This window comes from Anguilla rostrata, chromosome 17, assembly GCF_018555375.3.
Source record: "Anguilla rostrata isolate EN2019 chromosome 17, ASM1855537v3, whole genome shotgun sequence".
NCBI classification, from domain to species: Eukaryota; Metazoa; Chordata; class Actinopteri; order Anguilliformes; family Anguillidae; genus Anguilla; species Anguilla rostrata.
This window is the reverse complement of record NC_057949.1, coordinates 26,118,034-26,132,933: the sequence shown is the minus strand read 5'-3', so window position 1 is coordinate 26,132,933 and position 14,900 is coordinate 26,118,034.

Here is a 14,900-nt window from a genome sequence, read left to right as displayed (position 1 = left end):
AAAAGGCTCACCTCAAATGATTCTGCAATGGGAGAGTCCAGTCGTGAACAATGTTTACTGTACCTTTAAGAAGCAACTGATGATTCTATTGTTTCATTCCACACACACCTGAGGGAAAATAGGCGGGTCATGACTGTTCTACCTCGCCTTCCTGAGATGACAGGGCTTGGCCTGCTGATAAGGCTCCTTCAGATGATTCAAAAGGCTTGCGAGAGGAAAGTGGAGAGCTCCACGCCTGAAGGCTTCCTGCAAACAAATGCAAACGTGAACGCAATCACAAAAGCAATCGTGACTGTTGGGACCCAGCTCAGTTCATGTTTACAATGAGAAGGAGCACAGGCCAGAATTCACCGTGCTCTGGTAAGTGAAACTCAGAGCTCGAACACAAAGGTCGACACTTCTCATGAAGGGATTTCATTTCTATAAAATTTGATAGTGATCAACATATATCTCAGGCAGAAGGACGTCCCTGCCTAACCCCTCCTCTTAAAGATCGACCAGTACTAAGCGCCTTGTGATCTCAGCGGACGTGCACACTACTAAGCACCTTTCTGTGGTCTCAGTGGACGTGCATGCTACTAAGCACCTTTCTGTGGTCTCAGTGGACGTGCATGCTACTAAGCACCTTTCTGTGGTCATTCTGTGGTCTCAGTGGACGTGCAGTGATGGGACTCACCCAAAACGTAAGGGAGGAACAAGGGGATGCACGTCTGGGAATAATTACGCTCAGCTTGCTTTTAAGACTACAGTGGGAACATTTTTAATAGCATCGAACACTTCAAACTATGAATAATGTGAACATATAAATAGGAGTGAGAGCAGGTGGTATCTCATCCTGACTGTGACAGTTTGCCCTCCACCAACCTCAACCACCATAAAAAACCTAAAAGTGTTTCACCTTCAAGTAACGTGTCGTACAAATTGAGTCTGGTAGAGTACTTTTTATTTTAATAGAGGACGTGATTTCTATTGGACTAGCATATGCTTCATTGATAGTTGAATTAACCCGTTATTTTATTGTGCCGTCAGCTGCTGAAATGAAGTCATAAAGAGGAGGAGCGGCTTTCCCTACGTTAAAATACCAAGCAGGACATCCAGGACTCTGCGGAACCAGGGGGTGTTTCTTGTTCAGGCAAGCAGGGGAATTCAGGAGAGTGTTTGGTCCACCCCACCCACCCCACCCACCCCACCCACCCACCCAGTCCCCCACCCATCCAGTCCGTGCTCCAGTAGGCCGAGCGTCAGGGACACGTGTGCTTATTTGTGTAACTCGTTCCCTGGAACCGACTGGGCCCCAAATAAAAAAGTGCGGAGCCTGGACTCGAGCTAAGATCAACGCCGCCCGGCAGCCATTGGCCGCCGCCGCCCCCCTCGTTCACGGACGGGAGGAGCCGGCAGAGAACTCGCCACTCCGCGAAAACATTCTCGTCGAAAGCGTTCGGCTTTCTGAAGATGCTGAGAAGTAAAAAAGGAATGAACGCACTTTTTTTCTGCCGCCCCACGCTAAACGCTGTCATAGACGCGGACACGGCAGGCGGCTCCTCGACACACGGCGCTTTATTTACACGGCGAGCGTAGCGGGAGGACGTCCGACGATCGAGAGAAAAACGCAAACACGGCCGCGACCGCGCAAACACACCTGCCCGGCCTGTAAATGGCTCCTCAAACAAGTCTGGGAGTGGGTGGGATGGAGAGCACACGCCGTGACCCACAATCCTCTGGGAACCCAAACCTCCAGATGAACCGCATCACGCTTACTGGAGGCGCTCAGAGCTGAAGCACAGCTTCATATGTACCTTTGATCAGTAGATGATATGTTTCCAGGAAAAGCCCGCAGGTGGAGTTCATCAAGATCTGATGGCAGCACTCGGGGGGGACAGTCAAACAGCAGCGGCCGTCAGCAAAAGAATCTGCCGCATTGGAACCATCCTCAGGTCATGGGGGGGCGCTCTCTTGGGTAAATTACAAAAAGTGAAAAGTGAGACAGAACCATTGCGGGACTGGGGTGCTGTGCCACAGACTCCCTGAAACTGCACTCGCTCCCGTGCTCTCTTGGGTTGGGCCAAAAAGACCACAAGTTGAGTTCTTGGAGCGGGACGGTGTTTTCCACCCAGAGCCCATTTCCCCCCTTCGTTCCCCTCATTAACTGAACTAGAGACTGCATTTTGGCCTGCGCAACCTCAGGGTCGGGGTGGGGGGGAGGGGGCAGTGTAGTATAATGAGTAAGGAGCTAGTCTTGCAATGTGAAGGTCACAGGTTCGATTAATGGATGCAATGGACGGAAGCAGTGTAAATGCTATGTAAAAAAAACGTTGTGTAAGCCACTCTGGATAAGAGCGTCTGCTAAATGCCTGCAATGTAATGTAATGTAAATTAAAAATAATAAAAAAACACTAGTTTGCTCCTTGCCAATAGTCTGCCTGCTGGGCTTTGAGCTTTTCCAAGTGCAAGCATTGGAAAAGTATTTAAAAGGAACACCTCCAGTGATTAGAATCTTTCTTTCTTTGCCAGCTAGTTCATAAAATTGGGAATTCAGAACTGTAGAAATGCACTAAACTCATAATATTGCAATTGGCCACATGATCTTGCAAAGAACGCCAGAGAAACATAATTAAAGAATGTCACCAACAACATGGATTAAACAATGGTGGCATTAACTTTCTTTGTTGAGTTTTGTTTTGTTTTGCATGACTAATTTTCCCACCGTGTAAATACATTTCGGTGATATGATGGGAGAACAAAGTATTTCGCTTGACTTGTATCAGTGTTTCATCACATTTTCATTAGAACTTCATTAGAACTCTAATTCTATTGAATAAACACAGAATCAAACATTTGGAAAGACAGAAAATGCAGTGCAGTGTTCTCTTTGGACCGTGAACAGTAGAACCGGACGAAGAAGCATAATGAAGAAATACGCATGTAAATCGGTCCTGTTTTTCACAGCTACATACCGTGAGCATGTACATCCGGTGTTTCACGCACAGAGGACGCACGCGCGTGACTGAAAGAATGGAAAAAAACATTTTCTCTGAAACCGCGCGCGTTGTTCACGTTAGGAGAACAGCTGCGTTTCCACGAGCCGGACTGGCTTTCAAAAAGAGACGCTTGTTTCTTGATTTACCGCCCAGATGGAATATTTCTGCGGGCTAGCAGACATAAATTCACCGGAGCTCAGATGTTCCACTTCCAGAACTCGAGGTCTGCATGACACAGATGGACAGACACAAAGGAATTTAGTGAATAACACCTGTCAGGTCCACTTGCCTTTGATGCATTGCCCTTTAAGAAATAAATAAGTGCATATTGCAGAAATGTTTTGTTTCTTTCAGTAACAATATACTGCGTTTAGATTAATTTATAATAGTTAATTCTGTGATCACTGTCGATATTCATGGCAATGAATAACAGTACAAAATGTATTATTATACCTTATCGGATGTGTGTTTTGTAGTTGTTCCAATGACCTTTGGTATGCACTTATTGTACGTCGCTTTGGATAAAAGCGTCTGCCAAAGAAATGTAATGTAATGAGTGCTTATTAAATATTAGCATTAGTGAGCGCACGTGGGCGCTTTATGAGGCGAAGCCCCTCCCTGGATTCAGGACCCGGTCCCTAGCAGCGGGACTCTTTCATTCGCCGTTTGGCTCGGAGAGCTGACATAGATATTGTTGTGCCACACGTTGCGTTCCCACCTCTTGATAACTCAGAGCCGACTTCATCCCAAAGTTTTAACGACGTGCAGACACCCGAGAATATGACAGCAGCGAACTGTGATTGATGTTCTCTCATCCCACCAACAGGTCACGTGGAATCCAAGCTGCCTCCAAGTGTCTCTCATACCTGTGGTTAACACCAGACATTGATCCTTCCCCTTCCCTTCCCTCCTCTCCCCTCCACTCCTCTCCTCTCCCCTCCTCTCCCGTCCTCACCTCTTCTCTCTCCTCTCCTGTCCTCTCCTCTCTTCTCTCTCCCCTCGTCATCCCTCTTTTCTCTTCCCTCCTCTCCTATCCTGTCCTCTCCTCCCCTCACCTCTCCCCTCAATGAAGAAGAAATACCAAACAAATACAACTTCTGTTTTTTTTTTAAGGATTTTTTTTTTTTTTTTACTTTCTGGAAAGCTAAGCTTGTATGACTTTCCAGCTGTTTGACTGCAATAAACCAGGTAAGAAAAACGATAACAAATATACTGGTCATTGTGTAGGAGCTGGGGATGAGTCACGCGTGCTTTCCTGCGTGACGCTGTCCTGTCTGTCCTCATTTATAACAGTGAAGAACAGCAGTCCTTTGGCCCAAACACCTGCATTATGAAGCTGGAGCCTCCAGAGGAATTTTAAAACGATCGCGGCGTAAAAAGTGAGCTTGTTTTACTGGTGGCTCCACAGAGTAGGAGCGCTACCCCAGGGGCCGTATATTTATATTAACATATTTCAGTGTCTGATGTGTTGAATTTCCACTTTATCTCTCGTTCGTGACTGCATTCGCGGTTGTTTTTTGTGTCCTTTTTTGGACAAAGACACGAAGCATAAATACTGAGCATGCTAAAAAAAAAGAAAGAAAGAAAAAAAAAAAACCTGATTAACGCTCACAAGTGCTCTCCGAGGCCAGACGCTCGTGTGCTGTTGGTTTTGACGTGGATCCAATTTTATCTAAACCCTGAGACTGCTTGCGGAGACCCTCTGAAATTGGTGTACAGGGATGACTGTGCGACTGCACTAATTCATTCATGAATGGAGCTCGGGTTTCGAACAGAGGCGCATATTGAAGGAAACCACGCTCGGGTCGAGCCAAAAATCATAACTTTCATAATTTCAGAACCCGTCACATCTGAAGCTGCTGAAAGATTCTGTCACCATGCACAGGCCATGAAAGAGCTCAGTCTTTTCCCCACTTAATTTCAGGAGGCCGATTAAGGTTTTACTAGCTGAGTCTGGCCCAGCACTTGTTTTTGGGTTGTACTGGGTGCATCTATTAAAACTAGCATAAAACTAGTGTTGTCTCAGATGACCAAAGACCAACAGCCACTCTTTAATTAAGCACTGTACATTAAATCTGCCCATTTTAGTTTAGCTTAGTTTAGTTTATTTGACAAAATTAAAACACATGTATCAAAAGACTGGCATGTGAAGAAATTGTCAAGGATAACACGAAAAAGTCCTGGACTTATTTCCATCGTGGTCCTTGACGTTACATCAGCCATAGCAAGATAATATCAGGCTTCAACATAACAATAACATGTATTCACTGAGTTTCTGAATGAGTTTAGATAGGAAACAAGCACATTTTTTCCACTGATAAAGACCATAGGCAAACAAGGTTGGTATGAGCCGTGGTGATGAAGTTGAGATGAGGGTAATACGACCTGCACCGTGCCCCAGATTCCTGAAGGCCCAAATATCTCCCTAACAGGGCTGGTTTGCCACATGTAAAAGAAAAACACAGGAAATACTCTGGGTTCCCCTGCTTATTCCACACACTGTAAGACCAATGTGGTCTTGGCTTGGGGGAGAGGACAGGGGGGAGTTGGACTCTTTAAGATGTTGGATGTTTTTGTCTCAGTACCAGGAGACTTGCTGCTTCACATCTGTAGAAAAGATGCTGGTGAGGAAATGACTGACCGAATTGTGGAGTAGAGTGTGTAAGTGTGTGTGTGTGTGTGTGTGTGTAGTGCTGTGTGTGTGTGTATGTGTGTGTGTGTAGTGCTGTGTGTGTGTGTATGTGTGTGTGTGTAGTGCTGTGTGTGTGTGTATGTGTGTGAGAGTGTGTGTGTGTGTGTGTGTATGTGTGTGAGAGTGTGTGAGTATGAGTGTGTGTGTGTGTGTGTGGTGCAGAGAGCGATGTTTCAAGAATTCTTTGGTACGAAGCGATGGAGAGAATGTAAAATAAACAGGGGGAGGAGTGGAAAGGACAGGAATGACAGAACACAGCTTTTATGAGTAACAGACACCGCGAGAGTGATTCTGAATAATTGAATTCTCTTTGATTCTCTCTTGGCTTTCCTCAGAGAAACAACACCCTAAGAAAACACAAATCAGGGATGATGCAGGGCTTTGAAGGCACTGACAGAGATGTACACTCCATCCATAATGTTACCCGATTGCACAAAACGAATGGAAATCTACCTTTCAAGTGCTGTACAAGAACAAACCCTGGAGGACCACAGCAGTTTGTCAGATTATCATTTTTACTGTCAAAAAGAAATAACCATATGCTTCAGACAGGTGGAGAGAGAGAGAGAGAGAGAGAGAGAGAGAGAGAGACTATTGCACTGTAGTTTATGTGCATTGTAATATGTTTTGTAAAGCATTGGCAACACATATACTGAAATATGTCATGCCAATAGGAAGAAATATGCAAGAAAGCTGGTTTATGATACTGAAGGGTAAGTTATAAGACATTTAAATTTTTCCAGATTGCTGTGGCTTTAATTGTACTGTCCCGGGGATGAAACACAGCAGTGAGGCTTCCAGGCCATGTTTCTCATGTGAAAATGGTTGCACTGAGGATGGCTGTCCTCACCGCAAACAATTCTGAACATTATCTACCCAACAGTGGAAATCGATTGATCCGGCAATTAAACTCCTCTCCCATGGACCTTCTCTCTCTCTCTCTGTCTCTCTCTCTCTCTCTCACTCTCACTCTCTCTCTCTCTCTCTCTCTGCAGTTAAATTCAATGGCACGTAAATTCAATTTATTGACATGTAGACATTTCACGAAAGTACACGTAAATAATATGCACACAAATGTCATCAAATTTCCTTCTAAAGCCGTGCGGCTCACAGCCAGGTAAGCGCGTGTGGTGGCGTGTTCCCTGGGTGCGGTTCCTAAGGTGAAGCAGTCTGTCTCTCTCCTCCATTTCCCACCTTTCACAGGTAACAATCTCACAAAAAACGTTTTATACACATTACACAGGCCCTGTTGCTGTATTCGTAGCAGAAAAAGTGTACGTTTGAGACATGCTGTCCTTACTGTTCATCTGTTATCCCAAGCTGAGTGAACATCAGCTAATACTGAGGTACTGTAAGGCGGCAGTTAAGCACTTGCTGAGTGGACCGATCCCTAATCGCCCGGGTCATAAAACTCTCTTTAAGGCACGAATGATAATTCTGCCTCCGTCCGATTTTCATTATCATCCAATGAGATGCCCATTAATCACCCACAATTGTAAATGTGCATTTTAGTCTTATTCTTATTTTTATTATTATTATTATTATTATTATTATTATTATTTTGCCACCGTCATCGTGCACCACTTCCCGTTATCGGCCACGGAGCATCAGCAGAGCCATCCTTCAGCAGTTTCCAGTTAGGAACCCCAGTATTTATGTGCGGTTTGCTTAAATCAATGGCCCTTTACGGGATCTCTTCGCATCTTTTGTGCACACGTTCTGCTCCGTTAAAATCGCACACCTGCTAACTCAGCGTTAGAGGCTCGTGGTCGCTTGGGGGGGGGGTTGACACAGTTAAACTGAGGGCCTGAACTGAACCGAACACTTACCTTTTCAGGACGAACGAGTAGGGGGAGTGGGGTATGGGGTGGAAATCTTTTCAAACATCTTCAAACAAGGGATTTTCACTCAATTAAAAGGGAATAATTGAGCGGTGTGTGGGCAACACTGGTTGTTGATTGAACCCAGGTCCTGAGAGTAAATGTAATAATGTGATTAACAACTAGCAGCAGTGTGCAGAAGTCATCCTCAGACACAAAGAGGAAAGGCTGGCCTGTGCTTCTGTGCTTCTTCTGAGCCTGTCTCCTGTAGTCAGGGATAAAATCTGAAGCTCATACCAGCCAATGCAAACATGAGCGCAGAAGGCAGACATGCTGACTGGCTGTTTTTAAAAAAAAATCTTTATGAGCTTTAGGCCTCGAGCGCGCCTAAAAATGCTAATTCTAAACGTTTTAAAAGAATTCCCAAATGTCCATCGTATCGCCCTTGCCTGCATCCTCCCAGCTGAAGGGAAAGAGTGGATGAAGCTCAGTGACTCTGGTTAGTCCTGTGTGTTTACACAGATGCGCCTCAGATACGCTGAAAGGCATTATGGGCCTCGCTGCTCGCTGGTTCAACACGTGGCGTCCATTTCTGTTACTGCCGGATGGGACGAGCGCCCCCCCCCCACCTCCCAACCCGCTCCCCCACCCCACGGATATGAAGCCCCTTCTGAGGAGCATCTGCCGGGCTAAGGGGGGGGGGGGAGGGGCGCGTCCCGCAGCTTACGAGGGCCCAGAAACAAGAGGCGTGGGGCGAACAGGGGGCTGGGGCGCTCTGTGATTGGACGCCTCTTTGCGGAGGTCGCGTGGAGGTCGGCAGAGATCTAAAGCTCTCCTGCGCCACGGGAGGCGTGTGATTTATCTGCACCGGGAGCGGGGCGGGAGCGGGGCGGGAGCGGGGCGGGAGCGGGGCGGGAGCGGGGCAGGAGCGGGGCGAGGGCGGGGCGAGGGCGGGCGGAGCTGTGCATGGCTTTGACTTCTTTCTTGTTTTTCTTCACCTTCTTTAATTCTTTAATCTTCCCATTTGTAAGTTCCAGCGAAGCTTTTAATCATCCCTGAGCTCAGGTTCGACCAACTCCGAACGGCCAACTGCTGCTGAGAAAGAGTGACATCACTCTTCCAAATCGACAGTGAGAACTGATGATTATGATTACAAACTGGTGCGAAAAAGCAGTCATTAGCATTGAGCTTTTTACTGTGTGCAAGCCCAGGTCATTAGTTATATGCATGATCAGAAACAGCTGTTTCGGTTCTAGTGACGCTCAGCGGTCCAGTTACCGAAACTCAAAAGTTTTGTACCCCTGTTACGACCCCTACGGCTGGACTGGACCTTCGGAGCTTGGGAAACGTGCAGATAAGATTCGTTTCGGGGGACGGGTCCAGCGAGCACCCCCCTAAAGCCTCCCACCCCCCGCCCCGAGGTGGTGCGTGACCCCGTTTCAGAACAACTGATTCGATTAAACCATGGAGAGAGATAAGCAGGAGGCCAACGAAAACCGAAACGCGTCCACGTTCGCCTTTCCCCCGACCGTCACCGTGACCGCGCTTTTCCTCCTAAAATTTCCATAAGGATCCAACTAATGGGGGGCGGGGGGTGGTGGGGTGGGGTGGCAGAAATGTGTTCAGCACATTCCTCACCGAACAAAATGTGAAAGCGTCGATTCATCTCTCGACGTGCCCATTTCCCCCGTGCTTTCCCCCGCAGCGCCTTCCTTAAACGGAGCGTTTATTTTGTTCTCCCAGCCCTTCAAAGCAAAAAGACCAGCTTCCTGTCGGCGGAACACGGTGGAACTGGCACAGACCCGCTGCGCCCTTTTACCCACTTCCTCCTCCTGACCCCAGATACGATCCCCTTTTGCTCGGCTTTCTGAGATTACGCCGCGCGTCCGTTAGCATCCCGTCGCCGCGGAGACGGAAGGGCGGAGCTTGGAACTCGAGTCCACAGTATTCGCTGCTGCCGCTCGAATCGTGATAAATACGCATGATACACACACTGTGTACGGACAAGGATGGGTTTGTGTCCTGCTCAGGCCATTCTGTAATGAAAAACACGAGCTTGAGTATCCTAACCCCATATTATTATAGAGAAATAGTAATAATAATATAATAATGAAATAATAAAATATAGATAATAATAAAATATAATAAGTATATAATAAATAAAATATATATATAATATAATCATAATAATAATAATCATAATAATAATGATAGTAATAATAATATGATTATTATTATCATCAATAACAATAATAATAATAAAAATAGTAATAATAATATAATCATCATCACTGGCACAAGGGGCAGTTTAACATCACGTCCTGCATGTTGATTCTGATAAGCTCTCATGTATCTCCACTTCTCGAAACATTTTTATTCACTATTTACATTTTTCTCTCAGTAAATCACATTTAGAACCATTTAATCACTGCAGCCTCCTTTGGTCAGTTTGGGAGAGTGCAGGCAGCCATGCATTTCCCCCCCAGACTCCCTGCCCTCCCTGCCCTCCCTGCCCTCCCTGCCCACCCTGCCCTCCCTGCCCTCCCTGCCCACCCTGCCCTTGCCCTACCTGCCCTCCCTGCCCACCCTGCCCTCCCTGCCCACCCTGCCCTTGCCCTACCTGCCCTCCCTGCCCACCCTGCCCTCCCTGCCCACCCTGCCCTTGCCCTACCTGCCCTCCCTGCCCTACCGGGAAGGCCCTGCTGACTAAACCCTGCACCCCTGGCACCTGTCCGTCATCATTCCGTACTGCAGGGCCCATCAGGGGACCAGCTGGAAGCACGATATTGGAACGAGGACACCGACGATAAGTACAGTAGGATTTTATGCAGTTCCTGCATATCCTGGGTTACTGAAATTCCCTGGGAGAATAAAGACAAGACATAAATTACAAAAAAACAAACAAACAAAAAAAACAATTCCAGGCATTTACGTCAGGGAACACACAATGCCTAGGGGGGGGTCAACCCTAAACCCCAACCCCAACACCATCCCCAGCTCAGGGTCAAACTGCTGATGTCATCCACCCACCTTACAACTATTCAAAAGTAAACAAAAACATGCACTGATTCCCTGACGCCATAAATAGCTCAAACAAACGCTCTTTATAAAGAGAGCTGGCAGAATGTTCTGGATTTCCAGCTTTACCGTAAACCCAGTTTTATTTATTTATTTTTTTTCTATTTTTTGTTGCAAAGGGCTTGTTGTGTACCTGAACCCGCTCCTGTGAGTGTAGTTAGTTTATTTTTGTCTTCTAAACCCGCTCGAGGGAAACGATTATGAAAATGACAGTTATTACCGGTCACATCTCACCGCCACGCCCCTCGGGCCTACCGCCAGGGCCTGGATGCTTACCGCTCGGATGCGTACAGCTAGCATACTTACAGCTAGCATACTCACCGCTAGGATACTTCCGGTTTAGTTCAGATCTCCGAGATGAACAAACAGCCTGAAGCGTCGCGTTCAGGCACGGGGGCTGCTCGCGCCAGCGCCAGCCCGGAAACAAAACAGGCTGAATATTCAAAAACAGGCGCGATGCACACGATGAGAACAGACGGCAGCGCTCGCGGCGGCGGCGGCGGCGGCCGCTACGTCGTGCTTCGGCGGCGGCCTTTTGCGGGCTCGCTTTTGACGAGGTCCGCGTTTCGGTCCGTCTTCCCGCCGACACAAAACGACGCCCCTGTGGGTTGCGCGCGCGTTTTTTAAAAAAATGGCGTGACTCGGTCGTTTGCGGCCGGCTAATTGCTGGATTAGAACTCTCTCTAATAAAAAATAATAATAATAAAAGTCTGTGTGATTCAAAAGCGTACGGGCGCAGCACCTTCGCTTTCCAGAGAGACGGCTTCCGGGCGCGTGACACTCTCGTTACAGCATTACCGCAGCTAATGCAACCCTAAAGATGTCCGACATTCTGTGCTCGCCTCTGACCTCAGCTCTGTTCTTGTGCCGCTGAACAGTGAAGTCCATAAATAGGACTACTAAGCCTCAGCGTTTTAAGGAAAAGCCGAACTACTCAGCCAGGCCTGTTGCGTTAAGCTACTGCTGATTAGGTGAGTGTCTTCGTCCACAAATGAACTGGTTCCAAACCAGAAGCCAGAAGCACCATTTTATTTACATGGCTGTTCTAGTTAGTTTTTTTTGTTGAGAAAATCAGTGGATACGTCATTGTCTGTCTTTACCTTATTTTAACAGCCCTGAGCAGAACCAGGAAGAATCTGCAGAGCAATGTTGCCATGGCATCTGCCTGTCTGATCTGGCTTGATTGAGTAGAGCCTGTGCTTGTCTTCACTGTGTCTACACTTGTCTACACAGACCCCAACAGGCCATAAAAACTGACCCTCACTGACCCCGGTCCCGCCTCCTTTTGCCCTTCCCCAGCTTGTATCTCAAATCTTCATCCTCCTTTTCACTCCTCCACCTCCCATCATCCTCCTTTTCACTCCTCCACCTCCCATCATCCCGACATCCTCCCTTCCACTCCTGCACCTCCCTACATCCTCTCTTCCACCTGTCTGCACCAGTCCTCCACTTGTCTGCCACGCCAGGGAGCCTGTGAACCCCCCCCCCCCCCTCCTGCCCTCCCCACCCCAGATTCTCTCTTTAAGGACCTGAATGGAGCGCTCATTGAAACTGAACGCATCGCTTTCATTGTAAAACCTCAAAGGAAAGATGTCACCATTCTAAGAAGATCGGTCGCGGCGTCGATGCTGACGAAGAGCCAAAACAGTCTGTTAGACGCACACAAGCAGTGAGAGAGAGACTGTGATGATACGATCAAGAAAAGCTTTCAGGCACAACTGGCTCAAAGGGACTCAATTGAACCCCATTATCAGGACCGGAATGGCTTTACATGCCCTTTTTCAGACATCGCTTCTGCGGCTGGAAGACAGAAAGTCCGCCAATCAATAGGTGGTTAAGATGTTCCAGTTTCCAAAGACCAGGCTAGGGAGCAGTCTGTCGCAGTGTGAAGTCTCAAAGCTTTTTTGTTTGGAACAGCTCTCGATCACCCAATCGCGGGTGCTATTCTGTAATTGAGTGCTGCACCCATTAGTGGCGATGAGTCATCACTTATGCTTGTGACCTGCATTGTCCCGATGATGAGCTGACTGAAACTGTCTGGGCGGCAGGCCTGGTTGATTTTCCAGTGTCTGAGGACTTGAGTGGGTAATCTTACAGCCGTGCGTCTCTACGAGAGCTTACTTCACAGACCGAAAGAACACCCCCCCCCCCCCCCGCCCAAAAGAAAAAAGGTGGTGGACACGATCAGATAAGCAGGGCTCAGAGTAATTGGAGCGATGTCTTTGAGCAGAAGTCAGGATATCTCTCCTGAGCGGCTGTGTGGGAACTGAACAGAGAGGGGCATCGACCGCTCGACGCTCCATCGACAGCAAACGGCCCCCCTGCGCGCTGTCCTCCCGGTTCCGCGGTCCTTGTGTCCCGGCAACCAAGAAATATATTCGTTTCCTGAAGTGTATTCAAAAGACGAGAAACCGCTTTAGGCGACCGGGAAATGGAATATCTACAGAATAAATTTTTATTATCAGTCCCTCTCTCAGTCATTCAAAACAAAAAGCTTTATTTCTGTGTTCACATTCAGCAAATGCGGCGACATAGACTCATTCATAGAACAGGGGTGTTTATAACAAATAGATCACATTAACACACCGGGGCACAGATTTCTCCTGTTTGTTTTGAAGGTCAAAGGTCATTACTGGCAGGCGTTTTACAGGCAAAGGTCAGATTCCCTGTACGGGGAATGTTCGCTGCGTGAACTGAACTGAACAGCTGTACGAAATAAGTATTGTGCCTTATCAGACCTGCGTTTTGCAGTTGTTCCAATGACCATGATATGCACTTTTGTACGCTGCTTTGCTAAATAAATAAATTTAAATAAATGGCACTTATTTTCCCCTCCCATTCCCCTCCCCAGCTGATTGGCTGTGCTGTCCTCTGCCCACCTACCATTCAAGTAAACACATGAATAATGTCTGTCTGGCTGATTTTATAGCGTCTGGAGTGTGGACCACGTCACGCCAAGGCGAGGTGACCTGCTGAGCCTCGCTGAGCACCAGACCGCGGGGTTTATTACACACGGCCATCGCCGTAACGCGCGCGCGTTCGAGCACGTTGCTCACGACTGGAAACGTCCTGACTGTGGTCAGACCTGCCTGACGGAGTCCATAACAAACCTCTGGCCATTTTCAATGGGCACACTATTCTGCACCAAGACCCCTATTAAAAAACCCTTAGCACCAAAATGGAGGTTCAAAGCAGGAGAGCATTTAGCAGACGGTCTTATCCACAGCGCAACTTTTTACACAGCATTTACATTGCACCCGTTTATACAGCTGGATACACACCGAAGCAATGAAGGCTAAGTGCTTCGCTCAAGGGTACAGTGTCCTGCCCGGGAACTAAGCCTGTGTCCACACCGTTACGGCAGCCAAAAAAGCCAGTTATAGAGGGTTATAAATACACACAGAGGGCCCTAATGGAGCCCGGCTGACTGACCTTACGCTGGTAGAGCTGATTCCGGCAGTCCGATGGCGTTATGCAGAGGCTCGGTCAGTGTCAGGTTAGTTGCGCGCACGCACCTCAGGTACACCCCTCCCTCCCGCCCCCTCCCCTTGGACATGGAATAATAATGAGGTCTTTCGCTTGCCGAACACCGCCATCATTTCTCTCTCTGGAGAACCGTCAGAAAGACTGTGCACATGGGTGGTCCTTGATAAGAAGGTTGGAGTCTTCTAAGACGGAGAGAGTAAGAGCGCGGGGGAGTTGCTGGTTTGGAAGGGGTGATGGTTGAATCATTCCTGACCTGAAATGACTGCTCTCTGCAGACGAATTCACCAAATATTCCCCTCCGCAAAATGGACGAAATTCGCCTGGACTGAACTGTCACTCTGGATAAGAGCAAAAGGTAAAGACACGTACATAAACACATACTTATCCCCACATGAGATAATATCACTCAGATTCAAATTCATGCACACAGACCGAACTGCAGGGATTCGTGCGAACACACACACTCCTCCTATCCCTGCAGTTCACCTGTTCACACCCATTACAGCACAGGACACTGCTGCTCCTCTGCAATGCGGAATATGACATTCTGACGCTTCACGTTTCTTTATGCCAGGAGTATCACATTATATGTTCGAACAGAAATTCACCCATACTGTGCATATGCACTTCCAAACACATGCGCAGACACAGAACCTTTTAAAAAAAAAAACACTTACAGAACAAACTGTGTGGACATACACTCACTTGTGTATAAATGTATGAATTATGAGCTGTTCAGTGTGCGTGTGTGTGTTTGTTGGGCCTGTGTGTGTGAGTGTGTGTGCGTGTGTGTGTGTTTTGTTAGGCCTGTATGTGTGAGTGGTGTGTGTGTGTGTGTGTTGTCCT